General features: G+C 45.7%; 1 protein-coding gene across 5 annotated transcripts in view; it reads right to left on the bottom strand.

Moving 5' to 3' along the window:
* The window catches only part of DCX (doublecortin), an 83,190-nt gene that overhangs the window by 44,259 nt on the left and 12,679 nt on the right, over positions 1–26,252 (bottom strand). The window lies entirely within an intron of this gene.

A 26,252-nucleotide genomic window follows, 5' to 3' on the forward strand; every position in this document is an offset into this window, starting at 1 on the left:
GCAGAGCCGTACATGTCTGCTTATGTTTATATATTTGATGTATATTTATGTCCTTATGTGCAAGCACAGAAAGATGATTTCACATCTTGAAAGAACACGCAATATAATATTTTACAATATCCCAGAGGAAATGAGGACGTGGTTTCACCATCAGGTCCTCAAGGACAAAATGTCAAAGCAACTGTTGAAGGTCCTACATCAAATTAGTTCCTATAAAGAAATAGATTCCTGTCTACAGAAATCACTGTTGGTATAATGACCCATGTTAGAACTTGTGCATTTGAATAAAGCTCCATGAATGTATCAAAATAATTTAAGTAAATCCACTTGCAGAGTGATGTCTTTTTAATCAAATGCCATGTGTGTTTTTGCACTCAAATTTAACACATGAATTTTAGGCCGTTTCCCTAAGAGAAATCGAATAAACAAATTTCATATGTATTTATTTCTAGCAGTACAAAATACATCCCCTTCCCAACACACATCAGAGCAGGTTTACAGAAACTAATTAAAGAAACATACACATACACATGCATATATGTGTATGTGTGTGTGTGTGTATATATATATATATATATGATAATTAAAAAAAAATATATAAAGAATATATAAAAATATATTTTAAAAATAAAATGTTTTAAAAATATTTAAATAAATATTATTTATATATAAAATATATAATATATATTTTTATAAAATATATATTTATCTATTTAATAAATATAAAATTATTACAAATATAGAAATAAATATATGAACAACATGTAATATTTTATATAAATATATATTAACAATACATTATAATATATTTATAATATTTCTATATAATATAGAAAATATTGTTATAAAATATCAATAAAATGATTTCTACTATTTCATTTTTATTCAATAATTTAATTATTTCACTTAATTATTTAATTATTTAATTTTTCTTATTAGTTCATTTATTGTTATTATTTGTATATTATAAAAGATATTAATTTCAAAATTTTTATATATAAATGTAAAAATTACCATCTTTGTGGACACCCAATGATGCCCAGGGAAACACAAGAGTGAGGAGCACCACCGATAATTTTTCAATGTGTTTCAGGCCACTGGGAAAGCAGTGTCCAAGCGTGAGGGCCTTCAAGGTAAAGCTACCCCTGAGGTACTGGATTTTGGATTTGGGAAATCCTCAGAGCCCCCACTTTGCTGGTGCCTCAACACTCAAGGTAAGAGAAGCCCTCTCAGGAGCTCATGCCCCAAACTATCTGCAGTTCTGAAAATCTAAATCAATACCCTGATTTTGTGACAGAGGAGCAGGGAAAGAAAAAGAGAAGGAAAAAAGTGTTTTAGCAAATGACAGGCTTGCAGGGTTTTTTCCCCCCTCTTGATGTTCTCTGGGAGGAAGAGCAGAGAACAAAGCCCAGCCTGGCAGGTTCCAAAGGGCTGGATTAGCATCCTGAGACCCAGCTCCCAGGAGCAGATGGGCACAGGAGGCCCCAGGGACAGGATCTCACAGACACAAAGCCTGGGACAAGCCTGGAGAACAGGTCAGGATCCCTGCCATGGCTGCAGCCAGAATCTGTCTGGGCAGGTTCAAAGTTTGCTCTTGGGCCAGTAAAGCACAGGCACTGAACTGGCTGAATTTAGCTAAATTCAGTCATTCTGCTCTCTCTCTCTGAGGGTGAGATAACCCAGCTGGTTCCTGCCATCCCCTGTCACCAAAGGGGTGTTGGGGACAGCCAAAGGTGACACAGAGACTCCATCCTCAGAAGGCACCAAAAGACACTTTGTTATTAGAAATTCGCAGTTCTTCTAGAAATGATGGTGCACCCAAGACCTGATAGGTCTTTAGGAATCTTCTCTCACCTACTGGTGAGCTATGAATAGCACACTCTGGAGAACCATAACTACAAACAGTGGCTTCAGAAAGAGAGATAATAATTGTTGGAATTCTTTCCTCTAAGTTTCCAACAGTTTCTACACAGCTTCCCAGGATTTTCCTGGGAGAACCATGTCTCTCTCTGCTCAGAGGATATGCAATTACTGCAATCCCCCATCTACACAGCATAAGGAGCACTGGCACAAACCAACCCCAGAGATGTGTCCTGACAATGCAAAGAACTGCCCCAGTGTCACCCCTGCAGGTGACAGGCAATGCCACCAGCCTGAGGTGGCCTTTGCTAGATGTTTACCCAGTTTTTGAGAAATTCCCCAGCCAATGCTTTCAAGGTGGTTTTGAACAGTCAATTGTAGCTCTCCCCTTTGCCTGCAGCTGGTGCATGGGGGATAGGCACACCCACCCAATGTTTCTGTGGTGGGGGCAGGAGGGCAGGATTGGTCTGGTGGAGGGCGGGATTCCCTTCCTGCACCCAGGATCAGCAGGGCAGGACATTCCCTGTGCATCCAGAACAGGTAAAGCCATTTATCCAACCAGCAAAGCAGCTTGAAAAGATCTTCTACTAAACAGAACTTCAGTGTTTGCCAAGGATGCTGGAAAAGCATTGCTGACTCTATTTTAGCTAATTCTCTTTCTTCTGCTCTTTTAAATCATTCCCTGTGGCAGAAAAATGATAAAGAGGCTCTTCTACCAGCCACAGATGGGGCAAGTAATGATCCCAAGCTTCAGGTCATCAGCCTGTTTGTTGCCCTCTTATTTCATCCTGTACTCTCCATGCACACCTCCCCCACAAGGAATCCTTTGTTCATTTTGGAGCTGTGAAAAAAATCAAGTTATTTCAGCTGCTCACACCTACAGGCCCCATTTCCACCTGGCGGTCCTCCAGGGATAAGTGGAGATTAATTGTGCTCTCCCCCATGTCCTTACTTTGATAAATGGAATTTGCCTACGTGCTTTGTCCACGAAGAGCAATTTCGAACAGGTATGGAGTGCACACAGTGCAGCAGTTCAGCACAATGCAGCTGGGAGCCTGGTTAATTGACAAGGAAAAATAGAAATAAACCTTCCAAGGACTGTAGGGAACCTTAGTGGGGGAAGTGAGAGAGGTGTGGAAAGGAACACTGAGCTGGGCAGGGGAGGAGGGAAATGCTGAAACCTCTCCACTGTGGTACCTCCTGGCTGACCTGGACCAGCCAAGAGGGCTGAAGGTGTAAAATAAAAAGAGATGAGTGAGGGAAGGGGTCTTGGCTGCTTTTAGGACCAGTGTGACATCTCCTACACACATCTCAATGTAGCACGGGCTTCATTTGTAGCACACCTGAGCTGCGCTGTCCTTCCTGAGGATGCAGCATCACCTCCCACATCCAACACCAAATGTACTTGATTTCCCTGGGTTTTGGTCTGACTCACCCTTGAATAATGTAATCAAGCATGAGGTGCCTGGAGTGTTCTTATGCTTGACTAACTGCTTGTTTTGGAAGATGCTCTTTTCCCCCCAAATTAAAAGGTGTGCTCAGCCAAAGTAATCCTGTTTTGTTGAGGCATAAATCCATTTATGCAAGTTACCAAAGTTACCACTGAGCTTTTGAGGGCTGGAAAACTTAAAGAGTGTCCTATATTGAACTGAATCACAAGTACTTCTCCATTTCATCAATATTCCCTGAACTTCCCACTCTGAATTCCTGCAGGAGCAAGTGCCTTTCCCTATCAGAGTCCTTACATTAAAATTTTTAATCTTTCATGCCGCCTGCTGGGACTGTCTGAAAAAGGAGCCCAGAATAACCACAGTGATCACAACAATTCTAAACTTTGAACTTAAATTCATCCATTTGGCGCCTGTGATTACTGAATTTGAGCCCAATTTGACACCACCCTTCTTTTGAGGCAGATTTGCTCCAACATTTCTTTTGCCATGTGCCAGTTCAATTACAAATACTCTGTCTCCACACTGCTGCCTTCCAGATGCACTGAACTTCCCTCCTGCAGACTGCAAGAAAATGACCTGGCTCCCTTTCCACTGCTTTCTTTTTATTCCATTACATCAGGCAAATAAACAAGACTAATTTGCACTAACTTAAAATTTCCTGCACTAATTTTTCCCTCTGAACAGATACCAAAAAAACCCAAAGCATCCAAGCCCCATGCATTGGTAACCTGTATACTAAAATATCCATATTCTTTCTTATTCTAGGGAGAAAGAGAAGATAGCAAGCAAGAGGAATTATTATAACGTCTCCCCAGGAGGTAAATGTTGGTTCTTTCATATAACTGAATTTTATTACTGGTGTTCAAGGACCAAATCGTGTTTGAGCTTAATTTTCAGACCACCTATTTTATATAAATGCTGGAATAAAATGGAGAAGAATCTGGTCAGATTCACTATAGTAGGTTAAGAAGGCACTGGATACTTGCCTCCTACAGGTTTTGGGGGTGTTTTTTTTTGTTTGGTGACTTCCAAGATCTGGTCTCTTGGTTGTAATTCATCCAGTGACAACTTTTAGAGTAGCACTGATCCACAGATGGAGATGCCAAGCAAATGGCTCTACTCAGTGTCCTTCTCCCCAGTGACAGACCCCTGACAGAACCAGTGCTTACCTTTACCCAAGGCCCTTCAGACTTGAGATCTGCCCCAGCAAGCAAATGCAGGTGACCTCTTTGATAAGGCTGAAATAATCATCAGCCTGAATACCTCTTATAAGCAAGGAAATGAACTTTGGCACCTCCTGATGCCCCTCCTGAGCTCCACAAGAAGATGAACGTTTCCAGTCTAGTGCACCAGCCATGCTGGATTTAGAGCATTTGGCCTCCTACAACAATTTTATTTCTTTTTGCAGGAAGGAGGCAGCACATCCCACGGGCACCCTCCCATTCACCTGTGCAGACACATGTTTGAATTCTCTGCCCACTGGGCTGTGCAGAAATGTCTCTTTCCTCACCTCCATGGGCACGTGTGGAAGTGCTGCTGACCTGCCAGCCACCCGCACTGATGGGAATTGCTGCAGCACCTGGGCCTTGACCCGGGTGAACCAGGGCTGCCTGTAGGGCAGAGCTACCACAGCAAGGCACAACAGCCCTGTATTTGCCCCATTTCTGATCTGCTCTGGCTTTGGGGACCCCACACCAGCAGAGCTCCCCTCAGACCCCACTGCCAGCAGCGCCAGGCTTTGTTCGGCCATTTACACCAACATAAAGTGAGAGCAGGCTGCAAAGGAAGACAGAAAATCAGGGGCTCTGTGGCCAGCTGGGCAATAAACAAGGACCTCCACTAACAGGATTAAACTCTTGCTAGATTACAAGTGTGTCAAGTTTACAAACAATCAGATTGGGGCCGTGCCCTCAATTTGCAGCGCTTGACACTACAGGGGGCAGCTCTGGGGCAGGCACACCGAGCCTATTGGTGCACACATTTGTAGTTGGAAGTTCAATATAATGCTCTTCCTCCTCTCCAGTCAGACATTTTCCTATTTTCCTATTTTCCTATTTTCCTATTTTCCTTTCAGCACATTAAATGTATCCCTACCTCAGTGCCTCTGTCCAGGTTCATTTCCCTGGCCCTTGCTGCTGCACTGACAACTTGTGCCTGCTGAAGTCCAGCACAGTGGGGAAGCCAAGTGCAAGCTGGAGTAAGTGTCTGCTCAGTGAGCAAAAGAAAAATCTGAAAATTACCCCCACAAAAGTGGAGGAGACCTGAACTGGGAGATTGTTTTGTGTTCTGCAGGTAAACAGACAAATGGTTGGATTAATAAAGTCCAGTTCTGCTTACAGATTGTCGGATGAGATTCGAACCCCAGACTGGAACCCCTGACTGTTCCAGTCTGTCTGTTCTGCACATCCCTGTAATTAATGAGCCAGAGCAGCACCTCAGAAGGTGCTTGTCTTACCCTCCTGTGATTCAGCCGAGGGAAAGGGGCCACATCATGGACAGCAGGATCTTGGGTGGCTGACAGTCCAGCTCTGACCCATGCCAGTGGCACAAACAGAATGAAAAGATAATTAGGGAAGCACCTCAGAGGAAAATATCCCTTGGAAGGCAGGCAGGAGAAGGTATTTCTTGGAGCTCTCTCCTGTGCAATGCAGCTCCTCTGCCACAGCCTGAGCAGCTCAGCTTTTCCACAGGGCTGAGGCAATTCCTCAGACAAAGGATGTGCTGGGTTCCATCACTGCTGCTGGGGAAGACGTGTGAGCCCAGCTGCACTGAGATGCTGCATGCTCAGCCCCACTGCCCTCAGCTCCCCTCTGCTCAGAGAAGTCTGCTGCAAGGATGCAGGAATTACCCCGAGCTGCTCAGCTGGGATAAATTAGGAGAGATTTTTCTTCTGCACATTTTTGTTTTTCCTCTGCAGCCATGAAGAGGACAAACGCTGAACCTCCTGCCTGGAGCTGCCTCAGATGATGGCAGGGAGAAAATAGTAAAAGTTGTTTTGTCTGGGGCCTAAGTGGATAAAATGGCAGATTTGCCCTAAGAGAAAACTGGGTAATTTCTGAGACTGGCAGAACAATGCTCCTGCTAACAGTATCATGCTCAAAATCCTCTGTACACCCTTTCCAAATGCATTTTTAAACTGTTAGCACTTAAACAAGGGACAGAAGCAACACTGCTAGGAAGGACAAGGAAAGCAATATGAACTACATTACTTTGGTTTTAAAAGCAGCTTTAGGAACAGATTATCAGCCAGTGTAAGTCAATAAATCTGCACTGTTTTTAATAGAGTGACCCAGGCTTCTGTGAGTTCTTCCTCTGCAAATAGCACCTCAGACCTTCCTGTTTACAGCGTCTCAAATTCATGCTTTGGGGATATTCCATTGTCAAAAGGGATCTATTTTTCTAACAGTTCTCTTGCAAATACATCCCCAAATGTGACAGCCAGACAACTCCCATACCAGCCCTGCTAATGGATTTCTTCAAAGTCTAGACCTGCATGCACTGTGCTTTGGGAATATGTTTGTTTTGAGTGCTACCAGAAATAGCATCTCCACCACCGTGCCATCAATTACATGGGTGCTACCCACAAGTAATTCTTCCACAGCTCTCCACTGAGAGCTCAGCATCTTGCTCCCAGCTAAAAGGAAGGAAAGGGATGGAAACCTTGAGTATCATGCCCAGTTATTACAAATACACTGTGGCACTGGGGTGGTTCCCAGGCTGGGGCTGAGGTCCCCACCTGCAAAGTGTCACAGAGTTTCATCTCTCCCTAAGCTTGGATATTTTCCCTCTTACAGGTATTATTTAAAATCTGAAATAAGGCTGAGGCAGCTCCAGCCATGTCCATTCCTGCATTCAAGAAAATGCCCTGTTTTTATGGGAGAACAAGCAGAAAGTGCTGAAACAGCACTGGGCAACAGAGAACAGGCTCTGCTTAGGCACCTTTAGTAGAAGAAAATGCTGATGCAAGGCATCAAGACCAGAAAACATCAGAATTGCTTTAGTCAGGCTGAAAAAATGACGTGCAATTATCAAAACCATTAGAAAAGGCTGCATTTGCAGGGACCCACCCAGAGACTGGATTACTGCCCCAGCTACCTCTGCCTTCCTCAGGGGTTCCCTAAAACCACACACTGAGCCCAGCCAGGGCAGGGACATCTGCAGGAGGGGACAGACCTGCACACAGGTCACTAATTCCATGCTAGACACGAGTAAAACAATACAAAATAAAAGCAGCTCTTGGGGATGCTGTGACCTTTGCTGTTACAGATGGGTTTATTCCAAATGACAGAAGCATTTAAATGACCGGGTAATGGTTTCCCCTCCAAAATTGCATTTCTTGCTACATCAGACATTGCTGATTCCTAAATTATAGTTTGCCTTTAAGTAGGTTTTTCCAGTCCTTGCTCCACAGGAGCTGGCTGGGACAGTGATATCATTCCTAAGGAAAAGCCACAAACTTAAAGCGAGCTACAGTCAAATCCAATTCAAAACAACACAAGCATTCAGAGTTACAAAAGAACAAAACTTTCTACAGCCAGCTGGCCTGGGGGAAAAAAACATAAAATCAAGGCTTATTTTGTGCAGCAGCAGATTTGATCAGTGTGCTGGCATTTTGGATGCAAATACTGCAAGGGGAGAATGGGCTCTGCTGAGAATGGGGATAAAGGGGGGACTGTTGAAGAGCCTCATTCGTGCACTGGTGAAAAGCAAGTCTAGAGTGCAGCATGGAGTAACAACAGGGCAGACAAAGAGCAGCCCAGAGGGGCTGGAGCCACAACAAGAGAGCAGGCAGGGAGTAACAAGCTTCTGCAGTGAGGAATGAAGTGACACAAAAGGCTGGTCTGGGAAAGCTTTGGCAGTGGGAAAAACAGGACACATTTACACAGGTTTCCTTCAAATGGCCAACTAATCACTGCTGCTTGTAATGCTGTGCACACACCATGCTGGGATGCCAGGTGAGATCCCCCCTGCTCAAGGCATGAGGAGGAGAGCAAAGAGCATGGGGGGGTGATGCTCCATAGCAGCACATCCAGGTGATCAGCTGGCACCCAAAATGATCCCCACAACCAGGAGCACAAGGGATGCAAACACAGCCCTTCTGAGGCAGAGAAAAGGAGCCTCTGTGTGAGAGGCAACTTCCCCTCCCTGTTGTGAGGGAAAGCAGAGCATCCTTACTGCAGAGGTGACAACTCAGGAGCAATGCTGGTTTTCCCCTTGTCATGGAAGGCATTGGACCATCAGACTGCGGGCATGGCCTGTGGAAGTGTTCTGTAGACTTCAGTGAGCTTTGGACCAGGCTCTGCAGCTGGGCAAGCAATAAAAATCTCCATGCCTGAGAGATTCATGCCCATCTATATAGAATAAGATTAGTCCAGGCCCAGTCCCTGCCACGTGCTGTACTCCAGCCTTTTTAGAACCTCTCGGAGGTTACATAATAATGTAAATTACAGGCTTATTCAGAATGACACCAGCTGCACTGATGGACGCTTCCTCCAAGCTGAGCAGTGGAAGCCCAGGACTGGGGAGCTGTGTCAAGCTGCAGGGCACAGCCTGCATTGCTGCAGGGCTCAGGAGGGAATCCTGCTCCTCCTGCACACCCCGCTGCCATGCCCAGGGAGCATTTCCAGCTAAACCAATGAGTCAGCCAGGGGCAAAATGAAGGACTTGGAAGGTTAATGGTCTCATTTGGTGTGGCAAATCCTCTGAAATCCATTGACAATTTAGGAACACAATCCCCTCTCTTTTATTAGCGACATGCTTCAGCCTTCCCTACACATCATAGACTAGACTTCCCTAGCACCACAAACTTATACCCAGTGATTTCCCTCAAAAAGGACGGGCTCCTCAAAATGCCTGGTAGGAATGTCTTTGCCCCTGAACACAGTGAGGATTAAGGTGTGAAATTCCTATTAGGGCAGGGGGATTAGGCTGTTGCATTTCCATAAAGATTTGACACAGAGGATCAGTTCATCGGTGCTGATGCACAGCCTCTGTCGGGGGCTAAGAACTGAATTCCCTGTTTCAGCAGACAGGGAAGCTCCTCCTTCACAAATGTACTTACATCTTTCTGCATGATGCTGCCCTGATCCCTTCAGTGATTGCTGTAAACCCCAAAGCATGGGCTGGAGGATTGCCCTGATTATTGTCTCCATACATCCAAAAGTATTCGGTGAGGAAAACTGCTTGATTTAGAATCAGCAAAATCCATGCAAATACCATACATGCAAAAAGCATCTGGGAAGCACCAGCTCAGGGATGAAAACTGTGCCATAAGTGCCTGTATTAGAGTGACAAAATGTTTTCAGGGCAAGAAAGAGATTATGGCTTAAGTTTTTAAGAAACAAATTCCACTCTGGCTGTGGTTTATTCACTGAAAAGGTTCATGTGATAATGCCCTGTGCAGGCATGTGGGCAAAAATAAAAGGTCCAAAGCCCTCAGGTGTCCACTCCAACACTGGCTATGACAGCTCATGAGTGTGAGGCACTGAAATTCAGAGTCCTTATTCTCACAATCAGATCAGAAGATCACACCAATGCAGCCCTTTCCCTTTCCCTTTCCCTTTCCCTTTCCCTTTCCCTTTCCCTTTCCCTTTCCCTTTCCCTTTCCCTTTCCCTCAGCAGCTCTGCATGCCACATTTAGCACTGAGGGAGGCAGGTTCATTTCCACTTCAGTTCATGTTCCTCAATCTTTCTTGACTTTAGCCCTGGGAGCAGAGCAGCCCAAACTCTCAAAAGGTAGTTTTACTTCTTGGCACCTCAGGGCTTTTGAATCTGGGAGGAAAATGCCAGAAACCAACAACATTTCCTGGTCTGGAGTTTACCAGCAGATCCTTAGTGCATTCATACATCAGTTTATCCGTGTTAGTGTGCATTTCATCAGTGAACTGTAAACTTTTAGGGTTTATTTGTCACCACAAAGCACCTTGCATGAATAAATTACCAAAAAGCCATTAGCACCTGACTAGAACCAACATATTACTCATTGTTTTATCTTTCACAATACCCGAGGAGCAGTGAGCTCTTCTGAGGCAGAGGAGGAGCCATTCATAGCTATTTCACAGATATGACCTGCACAGCACAGGATTATTACAAAGAATGAACAGGCAGGCAGTCACACACTGGATTAAGGAACAATGATTCATAAATCCAAATCCCCGTCTCACATGTTGCTTTTATATAGAACCTGGTAAAAGCCTGCCTGAACCAGCAGTGGCAATCACAGCTTTTCATTTCATTCCTGCTTTTTTTTCTGAAATAACAGGCCACTTCTAGCACATGCTGTCACCTCCCTGACTCAGGGAGAAAAAGGTGCTTGCTAAAGAAGCCATAAATAGTATCTGCTAGTGCTCCCTTTTCTATTATGTTGACTTTGATTCAGGTCCTCACAATTACTGGGAACAAGAGAAAGATAAATAAAATTATCCCAGCTGTTTGTGGTGGACAGACAGCCCCAGCCTCCCAGCTGAGAGCTCTTTGTGCTGCTGAGAGCGTCACCAAGCAACCAGCCCTGGCAGCTGCCAGGCTCAGAGAGATGAAAGCATCACTTATGGAAAGGAGGAAGCACACGTGAAGGCTGGGACTGAATCAATCTCAGCTTTGTCTCCTGCCTAAATATGGCACCAGAGAGTGCCCTCAGTGCATCCCACCCGCTGAGGGGGCAGAACCCGGATCTTCCTCTGTTCTAGAAGCCAGACCCTTGCAGAACTTGTTGGGGAAGGTGAAGCAGGAAAGCCTTGTAAATATGATTGTCTGGCAAAAGATTTTGAGATTATAGAAACTGTAAGTGAGATTGAAATGAAAGCAAGCTTTGAGATGCCTCAGTTACTGAACAACTGGAAAACAAAGGCATGGCCAGCTGAAGGTAATCCCCTTTTGATGGAACAACACCCTCTGCTTGCAGACAGGCCCAAGGGTCAGAGCAGACCCTGCCAGCTTGGCAGAAGGGGCCCAAAGAGGAGTTTTTAGAGTTTAAAATGTAGCACAGTATGGTAATGTAGTGATTCTTACAGGCTGTATGTAAATGCTGTAGGATTTGTATCTTGTACTAGATTGGTTAGTGAAAATCAGAATATTCAACACAGAAGAAGATTTATTGTGTTGTAATGGGAACTTCGCTCTCTTAGCTCTTGCCTTTTACTTTCTTACGCTTTTACTCTCTCACCCTCTCATCCTCTCTGCCCCTCTCTTCTCTCAGCCTGCTCTGAGCTGTGTTTGGCAGCTCCCAGCAGGGCCCTGCACCCAGGCCCTTTGCAATAACCCACAAGTTCCAGACCTGGCTGCAGAGATCTCTGTCTCTGTCCATCCTGACCGTCCCACCCCCTGACATTCCAACAAGAACTAAGATCAGGTATTCTGTAAGCTGTGCAATGAAAAGAAGAGGGGTTCAGTCTGCTATGATGCTGTTGAGACTCCTCCTCTCCATCAATCTTAGCTGGTGGTCCAAAAAGCAGCAGAAGGTGGCCCACGAGGCAGCTGCCAGAATGACTGCATTGTCTCAGCTGTAAGTCACACCCACGTGTAAGTCAAGTGGAGGTGAAAAAAGATTGTGTGGTAATTGGAACAATATGGCAAGGAAAGCAAAGCAAACAGGCAAAGCCCCTTGCACACAGGCAGGGAGTGAATAAAATGGGAGGAGGGGAAGTGGAGAGATAAATGGCCATTCAAAGTGTGCTCTGCTTGTTCCTGATTGTACGGCACTGTTAAGAGAGGGGCAATAGACATTCCTCCTGCAGGATTTAGGCAGGGCTGAGAAACCCTGGCTGGCACTTTCCCTGAGCCCCAGCACTCCCCAGCTCTCAGCAGCCTTACAAATGAGTCCTGTTTTACCTAAAGGCACCTACAATAGGGATGTGTGGAAACTCTTCCAACCCGGACATTAAAGACAAATTGACAAACTCATTTCAGCTCCCTGTGAGTTTAAATGTGTCACAGCAGCCCAGTCTGAAAACAGCAAATTAATTGCCTTGCTCGTGGTCACACAGTGCAGTTGGGTTCAGGCCAGGAGCCCCGAGAGCCACTCCTGAATACCTGCAGCACACTGCCACTCATCTGTGACATCAGATATTTCCTGGGGCAATTACCTTCTTCTGCTTTGGACAGAAAGAAGGTCTTTGTCAGCTGTGCTGGGAATTAAAAAACAAGTTGGTTTTCACTCATTATGAGAAAAAAGTGCTCAGTGCACTTTTGGCCCAACTTTATTTTTCCTTATCTGCTGTCCACATTACACCACACTGAGCACAGGCAGCTGGAAACAACCCAAACAATGAATGTCAGGATCAGACAGCATTTTCTCCAGCATCTCCTTTTGGAAGAAAGGGCCTTCTGGAGAAATGGTGTAAAATGGAGCAGTTCTGCACTGCTTGGCGCTAAATCACTACCTGCTGCCAAGAGCAGTGCAAAAACTTTAGGAAGAAACTCATTATATGGATGAAAATTCAAGGAAAAGCAGACATTTCAAGAGCTGTTCTCCATTTTAAAACTGCAAGAAATGCCAAGACTGTAAAGATCTCTGTTGCTCTACAGTGCTAAAAATAACATTTGCCAACAACTCTGCTGAGTCTTTTGCACAAAATTCAGCCTTATGGCTTTCATTTTGATTGTGAAATGAACACATCATTTTGCAAACCTCTGTGACTGGGGTTATCTAAAATGAAGGAAATCCCCAGTACCATTTACTCTCAAAATATTAAAATTCACTAGAAGCAAAAAAAAAAAAAAAAAAAAGAAAAAGATGCTTCAAATTTCAGCTGGTATTAAGAGATGTTAGTTCTTGTTTCTAATCCATTATGAAGGGCTTTCAAGTAGGCAAGAATAACATTCTTAGATCCTAATGTTGGCTACCTAACTCAACTCTTTGATACACTTCATTTACATGTAATCCTGCAGCCTGCCAGCAGTTGATAAGGTTCCTGATATCTGCACATTTGAGAAAGAGAAGTTTAGTTCATGATGGGCTAAAGCTGAGCTCCATGACGGAGGGCTGCTCAGGTTTAGGGTTTCACACAGATCTTTTGCTTGTCTGCAAATGCTTCTCAGCATTTCTCCCCAAATAATTTATCTGCCAAGTTTAAAGTTCTTGACCAAGTTGAAATGGCTGCGCTGGATTTTTGCTTTTTTCCATAAGTAAAATATTTTATGAGTTCCTGTTAACACTGGGTGGTGGGGAGGAAAGTGAGGGGTGTGTTTTTCTCTCCACTCCATTTATACTATCTGATAGTTAAAAGGAGAGGAAAAGTTACAGAAGTGGCTGAGAGTAGCCCCAAATGCTGAGTTAGTGGCTCTACAACACATCTGGCTGAAGGATGGACAGGTCCATATCCACCAAGACCAAGACATTTACAAGCACTGAATTTTATGTCACTCATGTAAAAAGCAGGGTCATTCCACGCAATTTTGACAAAAACTTTCATTTGACAAAAATATTCATGAACCATTTCGAAGGTTCCACCAGAGAATCAGAGAGCAGTTTGTGTTGGAGGGCACCTTTAGAGGGAATCTCATCCAAGCCCCCTGCAATGGGCAGGGACACCTTCCACCATCCCAGGCTGCTCCAAGCCCCAATGTCCAACCTGGCCTTGAACATTTCCAGGGATCCAGGGGCTTCTCTGGGCACCCTCATTGTAAAAAACTTCATTTTATCTGATCTAAATCTACCCTCTTTTAGTCTAAAACCCTTACACCTTGTCCCAGGCTAAAAATGTGCCCCCATCTTTATTAGAAACCCCCTTTATTTACAGAACAGCTGCACCATGCCATGCCATGCCATGCCATGCCAGGGGATAAGATGTGTAGAAATTCAGGGTATTCCCCATCTGCAGAGCTACAGCTGGAGCTTCTCTCAGCATCTTTGCACAACTGGAAACTTTGGGGCTCCAAAATAAGTGAACCTGGCAGCCAGGTCACCTCCATAGCCCAGCCACAGCCAAACTCCCAGGTTCAAAGGCACAAAAATACAGCAAGACTGGGCAGCAGGGGGTCATTCAGCCCTCAGCACTCCAGAGAAAAGAGGCTCTGACATCTGTAACCCCCCACTTGGTGTCTCACCAAGCTCCAAAACCCTGCATGAACTCGAGTCCCCAAGAACCTGCAGGAGCCAGCCCAGCCCTCTGGGTGCTGCAGAAGGTGGGAGCACAGCACAGCCACTGGAGCAGCTCTTTATTTCCTTCCATTCTCTGAGACACATCTGAGAATGTGGAGAGGTGAAGTGGAAAGATAAATGGAAGACAGCAATATTTTTTAAAGCTGCTCTTTTCTGTGTGAATTTTGAATGGGTACCATATGCTTTAGCATGCTGTTTTCATTCTCTGCTAAGATATTATTTACTAGCCTGCCTCAGCAAGGCAATCCTTTCTCCAGAATAGTTATTTTTAGTTTAAAAAGACAAATATAAGAGTAATTTCTACCAGTGCTGCTTTGAACTTACGATCATCCATTACACTGCCTGTTCATCTCAGTCTCCCAAGCTTTTTATTACCACAGTCCTTTCATCATCTTCACCAAGTGCTCCCACCTCCAGATCACTCCAGAAGATAGTAAACACCACTTGTTTATTGGTATTTTTCTTTACTCTGATAAGAAGTTATTTCTACCCTGGTTTCTTCTTCTAAACCTGTTTCAAATCTGTGGTAACATTTTCACTTCTTATCACTACCTCAGGTTTCTTTGCAGGAGCCTTTCCTTCCTAATGAATTTTGAAGTCCAAATGTTTATTGGCTCTCCCCCAGGCATGGTTTTATTATTTTATATTAATAGATCAGCAAGGTGAAAGGGGTTTTTGCATGTTATGGCACATTTTTTCACAATTTTGTCTTTCAGTTGATTTATCCAGCACAGAAGCTGAGTTTCCTGGTGTATTTTCACTGCCAGACACACAGAGGACAGCAGGTACCATCAGTCCCACTCTGCTCCTCTTCCTGCACTATTTTGGGCATGAGGGAGTGAGGAAGGGCACAGGAAGGGGCACAGCAATAACTTGAGGAAATGTTTCTTTCACAGAAGAGTGCACACACCAGGAGATGCTTTCCTAAACCCATTTGTGTTCCCTGCTCAGAGAACCTGAATAAAGACACAAAAAACAACAGCTGCAACCAGAAACTGTTCTGCCAGGACCACAGGGATGTGCTTCAGGTGGGGGATTGGAGTGCTCTGCCATGGCCAGGAACTGATGCCATGGCCAGGGGGATGGATGGATGGATGGATGGATGGATGGATGGATGGATGGATGGATGGATGGATGGATGGATATCCACAGCCAGGGATGGATGCCCACAGCCAAGGATTGATGCCCACAGATAGGGATGGATGCCCAGAGACAGGGATGGATATTCACAGACAGGAATTGATGCCCACAGCCAGGGACTGATGCCCAGAGACAGGGATGGATATTCACAGACAGGAATTGATGCCCACAGCCAAGGATGGATGCCCACGGCCAGGGATGGATATTCACAGACAGGAATTGATGCCCATGGGCAGGGATGGATGCCCACAGACAGGGATGGATGCCCACGGCCAGGGATGGATATTCACAGACAGGAACTGATGCCCATGGGCAGGGATGGATGCCCACAGACAGGGATGGATGCCCACGGCCAGGGATGGATATTCACAGACAGGAACTGATGCCCATGGGCAGGGATTGATGCCCATGGCCAGGGATGGATGTCCACGGGCAGGGATGGATATCCACAGATAGGAATTGATGCCCACAGGCAGGGATGAATGCCCACAGACTGGAATGGATATCCATAGCCAGGGATGGATGCCCACAAGCAAGGATTGATGCCCACAGACTAGAATGAATGCCCATGGCCAGGAATTGATGCCCACAGCCAAGGATTGATGCCCATGGCCAGGAATGGATGCCCACAGCCAAGGATTGATGCCCATGGCCAGGAATGGATGCCCACAGCCAGGGATGGATGCCCATAGAGAGGAGTTGATGCCCATGGCTAGGAATTAATGCCCATAGACAGGAATTGATGCCCAGGGCCAGGAACTGATGCCCACAGACAGGAATTGATGCCCATGGGCAGAAATTGATGCCCACAGACAGGAATTGATGCCCACAGCCAGGGATTGATGCCCACTACCCAAGCAGTGGGTCCTGCAGCCCCAGGGCATGCAGCAGCAGCAGCAGATAAGCAGCAGGGAGCAGATGGTGAGGGCAGGGCAGGGCAGGGAGGGAGGAAGGAGCCCCAGCCCTGCTCTCCCCGGCTGCCCCGCAGGCCCAGGGGCTGCATAATGATTCCTGGGGAGCCAATCAAAGCTTCTTGAGCTCATTGTCCTCCTGATAAGAGAGCTCAGACCTGGAGCACTGGCAGGACTGACCTCTCATGCCAGGTCTGACTGGAGCAAAATCCCCTGCAAAAATCCTGCTAATCAATGGGACATATTATCTCATATGTCAGGGTTTGTTCATAACTAAATCCCCCATTTGGGGGGGGGAAGGAAAAAAGAAACAGTAAAAGGTAGGATAGATCTAGCAGCCACTCTAGCTGAAGAATCCTTGTTCTGAAGTATTTTTCAAGATAAAATAAAATACAAAAGCACCATGAGCTAATACACATTAATTTCCTACTTATTTTAGGTTACGTGGATAATTTTAAAACTGTTAATAAAACTGAGATTTGCATTTATGTCAAAGAATAATGTAAAAGTAAGCAAACATCTTCAAAGTGCAGTTAAAAACCAAAGGCAGTGAGATGCCTTTCGTTTTGATTTATTAGGGTTAGGGAACAAAAAACAATAATGTGGCTCCAGGATATCAGAGCACAACAATCCCAGTCCCTGGGATTCTTTAACTACAAGAAGAGTTAGGATTGCTTAGACAGCAAATTGAGCTGCAGAGCTGTGTTGTACAACACTTAGTAAAATGTATTTATACAGATAAAAACGTGTTTACTCACACACATAGTGCTTGCAGTTAACCAGAGAATTAGAACTGGGTTTAATAGTGTAGATTATTATTAAATATCCACTGTATAACACCCAGCAAGTGTTATACAGTGGATATTTAATAATAATCTGGCTGGACATTCACAGGGTGTGCCTGTGGCTGGGAGCAGTGAATGCTCTGGTTATTAGCCCTGCTTATTCCTCCCTATTCAGCCTGAGCAAATCTCCAGGAGCAGGCCTGCAGTTCCAGCTCTGTTTTAATCGATGTGCTGCAGCCTGGGGAGCACTGGGACAGCCCTCAGCTCTCACAGCTCCTCTCTGCACCTCCCCATGTGTGCAGGGCCGCCTTAGCCAGCTAGGAAAAGCTCCAGGGATTGCATCCAACTTGGATTTTCCTCCTCAGCTCCTTTATGCAGACGCATTTCTGTGTGTCTTTTGTCACTCCTGGCAGAGCTGAGGGTGGATGGAGGCTGCATCCTCTGCAGGTGAGCAAGGCTGTCCCTCCTTCCCTTACTGAGCCATAAAAACACCTTTGTGGCCACTGGCATCATGGCCAAAAGAAAGGGTGAGGAGGGTTTTGACAACCTCTCACACTCACAGAGCCCTTAATATTTAAGCTCCATCCAGATACCGGCACCAGACACAAAAATGGATAATCTGGCTCAGCCCATGCGCAGTTTCAGAGGCAAGAGAGGAGGAAATGCTGTTGTGCTGGCTGACAGCTCTATCCCAGCATTTCTCCCAGCCTCTGTTACCTGGTTGTTTGCCTTTATTTGTCACAGACATTTCTTTTCTGAAAAATCTTCTCTCAGGATTTTTCCTGCTGAAGCTGAGAAGTTCAGCAACAAGATGTAAACAATAGGTTGTCTGCTGCTGTGGAATGCAGCAGGTCCGTCTGGATTGGCCCAGCTTGGATGTTTAGAAATAATGGCCAATACAGAACTGAGCTCTCTCAGACACAGTCCGAGAGAGCAAAGTTTGTTATTCATTCTTTACTTTTCTATTCTTAGCTTAGCAAGCTTCTGAAAAGCTCTCCTGCTTTTCTTTTAGTATAGTTTTAATAGATGTATATATCATAAAATAATAAATCAAGCCTTCTGATAATGGAGTCAACCTTCTCGTCTCTCCCTTCATCCCAAGAACCCTTGTGACAACCATCACATTTATTCACACCTAGAGCAGGCTTTTCCTAGAGAAAAGTGTGAGCTGTCTCATAACTTGCCTGCCACTGAGTGAAAACAGCTTTTTGGTTGAAGGCCAGTAAGAATTGGTCTTTGGTTGAAGGCAAGTAAGGGAGGGGAAGGCAAAAGAAGAAATGGTTTCAGGCAGTCAAGAAAAAGAGGTGAACTTGCAAGAAGATGTAGAACGTGGCACCAGCCACCAGGAGATTCTCAAGGTGTGTCCCCCTGAGGGAATTCAGGGGTGTTTGCTCAGTCTTTGAGCTACTGCAGGTAAGGAGAGGTGAGCAGAAATAATGTGTGATGCTACTCACAGCCCAACACTAAGGACCCTGGCACAGCAGAGTAAGCACAGAATTCACTGAATTCTGCTTATTCTGTGAATTCAGAATAAGCAAGATATTTCCTCATTACAAACAAGGGAAATTCACATATTTGATTATTCCAGGTGATCAAAATAAGACATTTACAAGAGTCCACACCCTTGCTCAGGATATTTTAAGTGTAACCTTCTCCCTCTCAGAGAGGAGAAACTCTCATTCACATTGGTGGGATTGCTGCTGAAGCATCAAAAGGAACCAGAAACTTAAGTTTCACATAATGACACAAACTCACAATGGAAAAAACAACAAGGCTTTCTTGGCCTGTCCACAGCTCCAGATATTCAGCCTTATTTCCCTTGCTCATTTTCAGCCCATTTATTCCAAGATAAACCCTCTGGCACTACAGTGAATAATCCTCTTCTCTCTTGGGATTCAGAGTGAAAAGGGAACGTGTCACTCTGTATGACAGAGAGAGCTGCTAAAATAAAGATGCTGCTGAGGATCCAATTTTGAGCACACGTCTCTTTGGGGGTGTGAATGGCACCAGGATGCAGAACCAGGGGCCAACACTCCCAGGTCACCAGGTCAGCTCTGACTGCATCTTTCAATAATTCTGACAGCCTGCCATCTGTGGCACGAGGAGCAGGTGTTCATGTGGAGCGTGGTCAGTGCACGGCTCTAAAATCAACCATTTCCAGCAAACAGCAGCTCTGGAGCCTGCTCGTGGACTGGGAGCCTCGCTGCCTTGAGAGAAAAACGGATTTACAGAGATTTCTACCCCAGCCAGTGAGTACACAAAGCCCTGTGCATGGCAGGCAGGGGATGACACCTCCTCCAGAGCCTGAGAGTGAGGCAAAGCAATGGCAAAACACCCAGCAAAGTCTGCAAGATGATGTTGTCCTCCACTGCCCCCCCTTGCTCTACACACAGAATTATAGACTGGTTTGGCTTGAAAGGGACCTTAAAGCTCATTTAGTGCCACCTGGACACTGCCAGGGATGGGGCAGCCACAGCTTCCCTGGGCAACCTGTGCCAGGAACTCACCACCCTCACAGGGAAGAATTTTTTTCCCCCAATATCTTAATAAATCTGCCCTCTGAGAGTTTAAATCCATTTTCCCCTGTTCCCATCACTACCTGTCTTGAGGAGTGGTCAGACACCCCACCAGGGGTAACCAGGTCACAGGAGAACAGGTCTGATGGGGAGTTCAGCTGCTGAGATCAGCCTGTGCCAGCTTTAGGAAGCACAAGCAATCAGGATTCACAGTGCCCCTCTTCACCCAGATCCTGTGGCCCACAGACCCAGGGGAAACAGAAATTAATAAGCATAAGGTTTTCAGATAACATCTCAAGAAGTCTTCTGAATATTTTATCCTAAGTACTTAGCTACACACTCATGGAAGCTGGGCTTGCTCATTCTAGTGAGTGCTGAAATCCTTCTGGGATACCTGTGGACTAATTGGTTTTGTCTGTGTTAGTGTCTAGTCACTGCATGAATCAGGCAGTGCTGAAGCTGCAGCTTGCACTGAGAGCTCCCTGAAGAAGGAGAACTAGGCTGTGTTGTCTGGCTCTGTAAGTGGCTGGGTTCAGAAGTTCTCCAGCCCATACATTATTCCTAATCCTCCCTGCATGACTCCCTGCTGCTGCAGAGCAGTGATCTCACGCGAAACCCTGAGCCAGAGCATCTGCAGCAGCCCTGGGGAGGAGGGAGCTGGGCTTCATCCATCCCCATCCTAAGAGATGTGGGCTGGGATCTGCCTGCTCAGCCCTGGGGAGGAGGGAGCTGGGTTCATCCATCCCCATCCTAAGAGATGTGGGCTGGGATCTGCCTGCTCAGCCCTGGGGAGGAGGGAGCTGGGCTTCATCCATCCCCATCCTGAGGGATGTGGGCTGGGATCTGCCTGCTCAGCCCTGGGGAGGAGGGAGCTGGGTTCATCCATCCCCATCCTAAGAGATGTGGGCTGGGATCTGCCTGCTCAGCCCTGGGGAGAAGAGAGCTGGGTTCATCCCCATCCTGAGGGATGTGGGCTGGGATCCTGCCTGCTCAGCTCCTCTGCCCAGCCAGACTTGGACTCTTCTATCAAAATGGGAGATTTACACGGGGCCTGGCAAATCTCAGAAGGAGCTGTGAGAGGAAAGGGCTGAGGAGCAGATGCAAAGCAGATCTGGGTTTGTTGTTCCAGCTTTGTGCAGCAAGGAGGGAGGGTGGGACTCCCCCTGGCACTGGCTGTGCAGAGCTTTACAGAAGGTGGGATACAGAACACACTGCTCCCCTCTCCTGCTCTTCCCTCCGATTTCCTCTGAGGCTGAATTCCAGTGTCTCGCTGTAAGACACAAAATACCACAACATGCACACACAGCTCTCTTAAGGTAAAAAAGAGGGTGTTTAATTTCTGACTCCAGCATTTATAGATTTCTAAAAGTGACAGTGGATTGGAAGGTGACAGTGCCACCTCTCCAATGACACTGGACAAACCAACAGTCCATCAAATTTCTCCTTTTCTATAAAAGAATGCAAAACAATAAGTTCTTTACATAAAGTGTGTGAGGAAGTTCGTTAAAAGAATGTAAACATCAGAAAATAAAAAAAAAACTTAAAAAACAAGACAACACCAGTGCATGGAACTGAGTGTTCTGGGGTCATTCTAAGGCAGCTCTTCAGCATCCTAAAAGGCAACCAACCCAGAGGGAGGAGTTGTTCTGACATCCTTCTCCACAAGGTGTGCAATAGCACAAAGCAATTTGCTCACTTTGTAATGCTGGACCCGGTGCCTCAGGGTGTGAGTTAACTCCTGCCAGGGCTCTGCAGGGAACAGGCTCCCTCTGATCTCCCAGCAGTGCAGCTGTTACGGGCACAGTCACACAGGCGTCACCTCCTTCCTCAGCACCAATTACAGACTACAGACATTTTTCTGTTTCAGCACAAACCTTGTTCCATGTCTCATTCATACAATTGCATTAATACAATCAATAAATCTACATTATCCTGGAAGAGTTTGGTCCACTGCTGTTATCAACACTTGATTGATTAATTTTTTACTACTTTTTTTTTTCCAAATACCAGCTTAAAATCATTGCAGCAACTCCAAAGTTTGGTTTCTCCAGTGCAAGTAGAGACGTCTTAGTGCAGTGAGATGCTTTATTATCAACTAATTTAGGAGATGCTAATCAACTTATCAACTAATCAACATCTCCTATTATCAACTAATAGGAGATGCTATATTATCAACTAATTTATTGACTTTGATCACAAGGTCTCAACCTTAAACTTGCTGTAAACTTTGTCATCCTGTTTCTCCCTCTGTGGCTGCTGCCCTTCCTCAGTGCAGGAAATCTAAAATGAAATGGAAACTTCTTGCCTGGCCAGGAGAGGTGGGCTGGCCCCCGGGGCACTGGCATCAGCTTTGCAAACACAGGATGGACTCCCCTCATCACCTGCCGCTTGATATCCTTATCAAAGCTCAGGCTGCTAGAGGGGACCATTTTATTAAGACTGGAAATTCTATTGGGAGTGCAGTCACAAGTGCCCTGACATATGGAAATGGATGTAATTTCATCTGATGAGACAGCTAACCCTCAGCTGGAGCAGCAGCACTGTGTCTGGGCAAGGGAACAGCCAATGAGCAGAGCTTGGGAGGCTTCTCCCCCTGTTTGAAGATTTCAAAGGCCAGAGGAGATCACTGATGTTATCATGGTTAAACCCACAATCTGCTCCCTGCTTGTTGACCAGAATATCTCTGTTTATGTGCAGCTGAAGCACACAAGCTCTCCCTGCTCTGAACAGCACCTATTCTGCTTATTTTTTGGTGATGATAATTGTTGGGTCACACAATGGGGTGTTTAGTTAATCAAGGCATGGCAATAAAACAGCTGGAGAAAAAGAAGAAATTCCACACCACAAAAGAATATCTTAATGCTAAAGTACAACTGGACTATGAATTTCAGACTGATGCCTGATGAATTTCAGAGTATCACCAAACTCAGCCAATGACCAATACAAAAAGGACTGATTTGTGTCACTGCATCTCTTCAGGCACTTGGCTGAACAACTCACAGCCCTTGGAATAAAATACAGGGCAGGCAAAGAGGAGTTCAGGGCGCACAGAACATCAGCTCTCACAGGTCCCTGAGAGGCAGGGAGGAATGCAGGCAGAGCCCACCTGCAAGGCAAGGTGCTGACAGCAGCAGCTTGGGGCTGCCAGGCGTCGAGCAGCCTCCTGTGAACAACGACCCATTGGGCACCATGGTGAGGAGGGAGCTCAAGCATGAGCAGGACAGGAAATCCACACAACCTCTGCAAGGTCTAGCTCAGCCTACTGCATCCAAAACATCCCAATGCAACTCCATCCAGGGTCTCAAATTCTGCTTTCTAATTTGGTTTGTTAACGACGTGGGGCAGGAGCTGTCATCATGTGTCTGTGAAGCAGCCAGGCCTCCCAGGAACCCAGACTTATTTGGGATGTTGGGTAGAACTAGGAGCTTAAAAAAGGAGGAAGAATCTACCAAAATAACTGTTTTCCAGCATGATCCACAGGCCTGACCAAATTAAATCCTGGATGTGTGTATTTTTATTGTCTATATTTATATCTCAACACTACAGCAGTTGTAGTCACAGAACCAAGTACTGAACTGGGCCCATTACAGCATCTGCTTAATGCACTGAATTCCCTTACCCACTCCACTTCCTGTACAGCCATGGAAGTTCCAAAGTTAAATCTCTGTTGTGATCCCCTGTCATGACTCATTTTTGGTCAACTATTTGAAAAACCTTTTGGGCTCAGGGGTGTGCATCCAGAGGTAATGCTGTGCTCCAGGGAGGGAAGGAGCCTGAGTACAGACATCAGAAATATGTGCAAGTTAAATAAACTACTTCAACACAAGATGCTAATTTAGCAGCTTCAAGGACCATATTTCTCCAGCCAACCCAAGACATAAAAAGACACAATTTCATTAAAAGAACCTAACCCCACTGTTGTTTTGAGTGCTACATTTATTCAAACACAGCCCACCATCTCTCAATTAGCTGCTTTGGCACTCCAACTGCAGCAGATCTGCAGTGCACAGAAATGTAATTATTCACACCACCCTGTCACTGACACCACTGTCTGTACTTCTAAAGCATCTTGATTACTGCACTGATGAGCACTATGGAAATGCCTATAAATAAAATAATCATCTCCCCTCATTAAGTTCCAGCTCGTGGACTGAGGCAGGATGATTTCCCTTTGTACGTTCCTTTTGTAAATTTTATCATTTCACAACAGAGGGAGCAACGTGCCTCTGATGGCACTCAAAGAGACAGACTGTCAGGATTCTTGTCAGTATTTCAGCTCTGAGCAGCTTGCATTTTTGCATGAATATTTCCTCCTGAAAATAAAGCGCTGTTTGTCAGAACCACGCATGCAGTAATCTCTTTCTAATGTCAGCATCAGACATGCAAAACCCCCTAATGTCATATCAGGAGGTCAGATTTTATGGAGCAGTATGTCATGGAAACCCTAAGAGCCAGCATAACCTTCTAGCTCTGACTTCCACACTGAGAACACACATCTGTAATGAAGAACAAGCATCAAAGGAAACCTTCCACTAAAAACAGAGCCTTGGTGAACCAGGTTTGCTCCTCAGGAAGCTTTGACAGCAATTGGTGCTGCAAACAAATGCCAAACATCCCATTATTGCCAAATCACAGTCCCACTGTTTTCAATAAATGCATTACTGAGTGTACATTTGCACACACTGAATCTCCCAGCAACATCTCCAACATGCAAGCAAATATCTGATTTCATAAAATGGTGAATTATAAAGCCAGAGAAACAAGTTAGATGTCATATCAGGGCTGATCCTGTCTTGCTGTCCAGCCAGAGGTGGAAGGGAATCAGCACTTGCCCCTGCAAACAGCTAAAAGGGGGAGAAGAGAGCAGCCTGATGGAAGCATGTGGAGCATCCCTGTTTCTGCACCATCCAAAGCAACATCTCACCCCCAAGCTGCCAGCAGCTCTCAAAGAACTGAGGCCACTCACAGGCTCAGATGAAGATCCCCTTTTCCAGCTGGGAGAACAGCAGGACTCTGTGTCAGCATGAGCAGGGAGCTGCTCTCAGGCCAGATCCAACCATGGAACCCTCTGCGAAGCTGCTGTGACCCCAAGGGCATGGCCTGTGCCCAGGTGTGATCACCTCAGCGAGCACAGGTCATTTGAGAATCTCCTGCCTCTTTCCCTGGTCTCTCCCAAGGTTTCCAGTGCACCTGTCCTGGTATCACTGCTCATTTCCAGCAGGTTTTTGTGTCTGTGGACAGGCACCCTCTCATGTTCAAACTGCGCATCTGAGGAAGGAGAAGTGCTGTGTTGAGATAAGGGGAAAGGAAAGCTTTGGCAGACAGATGGGATTTTTTGTGCATCTGAAGCTGGAACCAGACAGTAACTAATGTGCAGGACACAGGATGGGACAAAGCAAGAACCACAGAATGGTTTGGGTTGGAAGGGACCTTAAAAATCATTTATTTCCAAGCCCTGCCATGGGCAGGGACACCAGACCATCAGGTCAGAGTGACATGCTGCTCTCCCAGGAACTACACTGCACTCCTGGACTGTGCAGGACATTGTAGGAACCGGCATTTGGGATGAACATTTTTATTTGTAAAATCTGCATTTCCTTGGGCAAAGCCAGTCCTTGAATAATTTTCTCAAGAGACAGGACAGAGTTAATTTAATGCAAACACATCAATCCCTAGAATAGCCAGCATCCAAACCCACATAAGAGATGTGCTGCCTGACTCCAGAATCTGGAGCAGGAAAAATAGTGACAAAAATAAGATCATTCCTCAATTACAATAAACAGAAATGTTAAATCAAGCTCAGAATCGTCCTTGAAGAATCTAGCTCTTCCCAGCTCTAAAAATGATCCCCCACATTCCTTTAAGGCTTTTCATAGACACAGCAATACGAAATGGCTCGTTGCTGTGTAGCTGCTAACAAGAGACAGATGTTTCCTTCAGTTCCAGCAACATGTAGACATGAAGCCCATTTTGATGACCTGCTAAATATTTCTGACTCTTTCTGCACGTTACCTCCTCGTGCATTTAGTCAAGGAAACACTCCCCAGTTCCACACTTTCCCTGCTCACTCTGGAGCTGGCCAGAAGAACATGCTTGGATCAATCGCTTTATCTTAGCAAGCCTTCACCAGAGGGCAAGGAAAGTCAAGCAACACGTTTTCTCTGAGTGAAGCCAAAGCTGGAGAGCTCTTCCAGTGAGTGCAGAGCCAGAGCAGCTGGAGGCTGTGAGCCCAAGCCCCCCTGTTATTTATTTAGCTGGCCCAGAGGACACGCACTGCACGCCGGCGTGCAGGGTGAGCATCTGCTCCACCCAGACCCACGGCTACATTCTTTACTTGGTATTAATATCAGGGAAAATTTAGTAACCTAACCACTGGCATGAGAAGCCATACTTCTAAGGCAACAGATGGCAGCAATCATCTCAGCTTAATTTTAGCCTTCAAGAATTGCTCTGAGTCAGCAAAGCCGCACGACGAGAGGAAGAAAAAGATG

This window comes from Camarhynchus parvulus, chromosome 4A (assembly GCF_901933205.1).
Source record: "Camarhynchus parvulus chromosome 4A, STF_HiC, whole genome shotgun sequence".
NCBI lineage: Eukaryota > Metazoa > Chordata > Aves > Passeriformes > Thraupidae > Camarhynchus > Camarhynchus parvulus.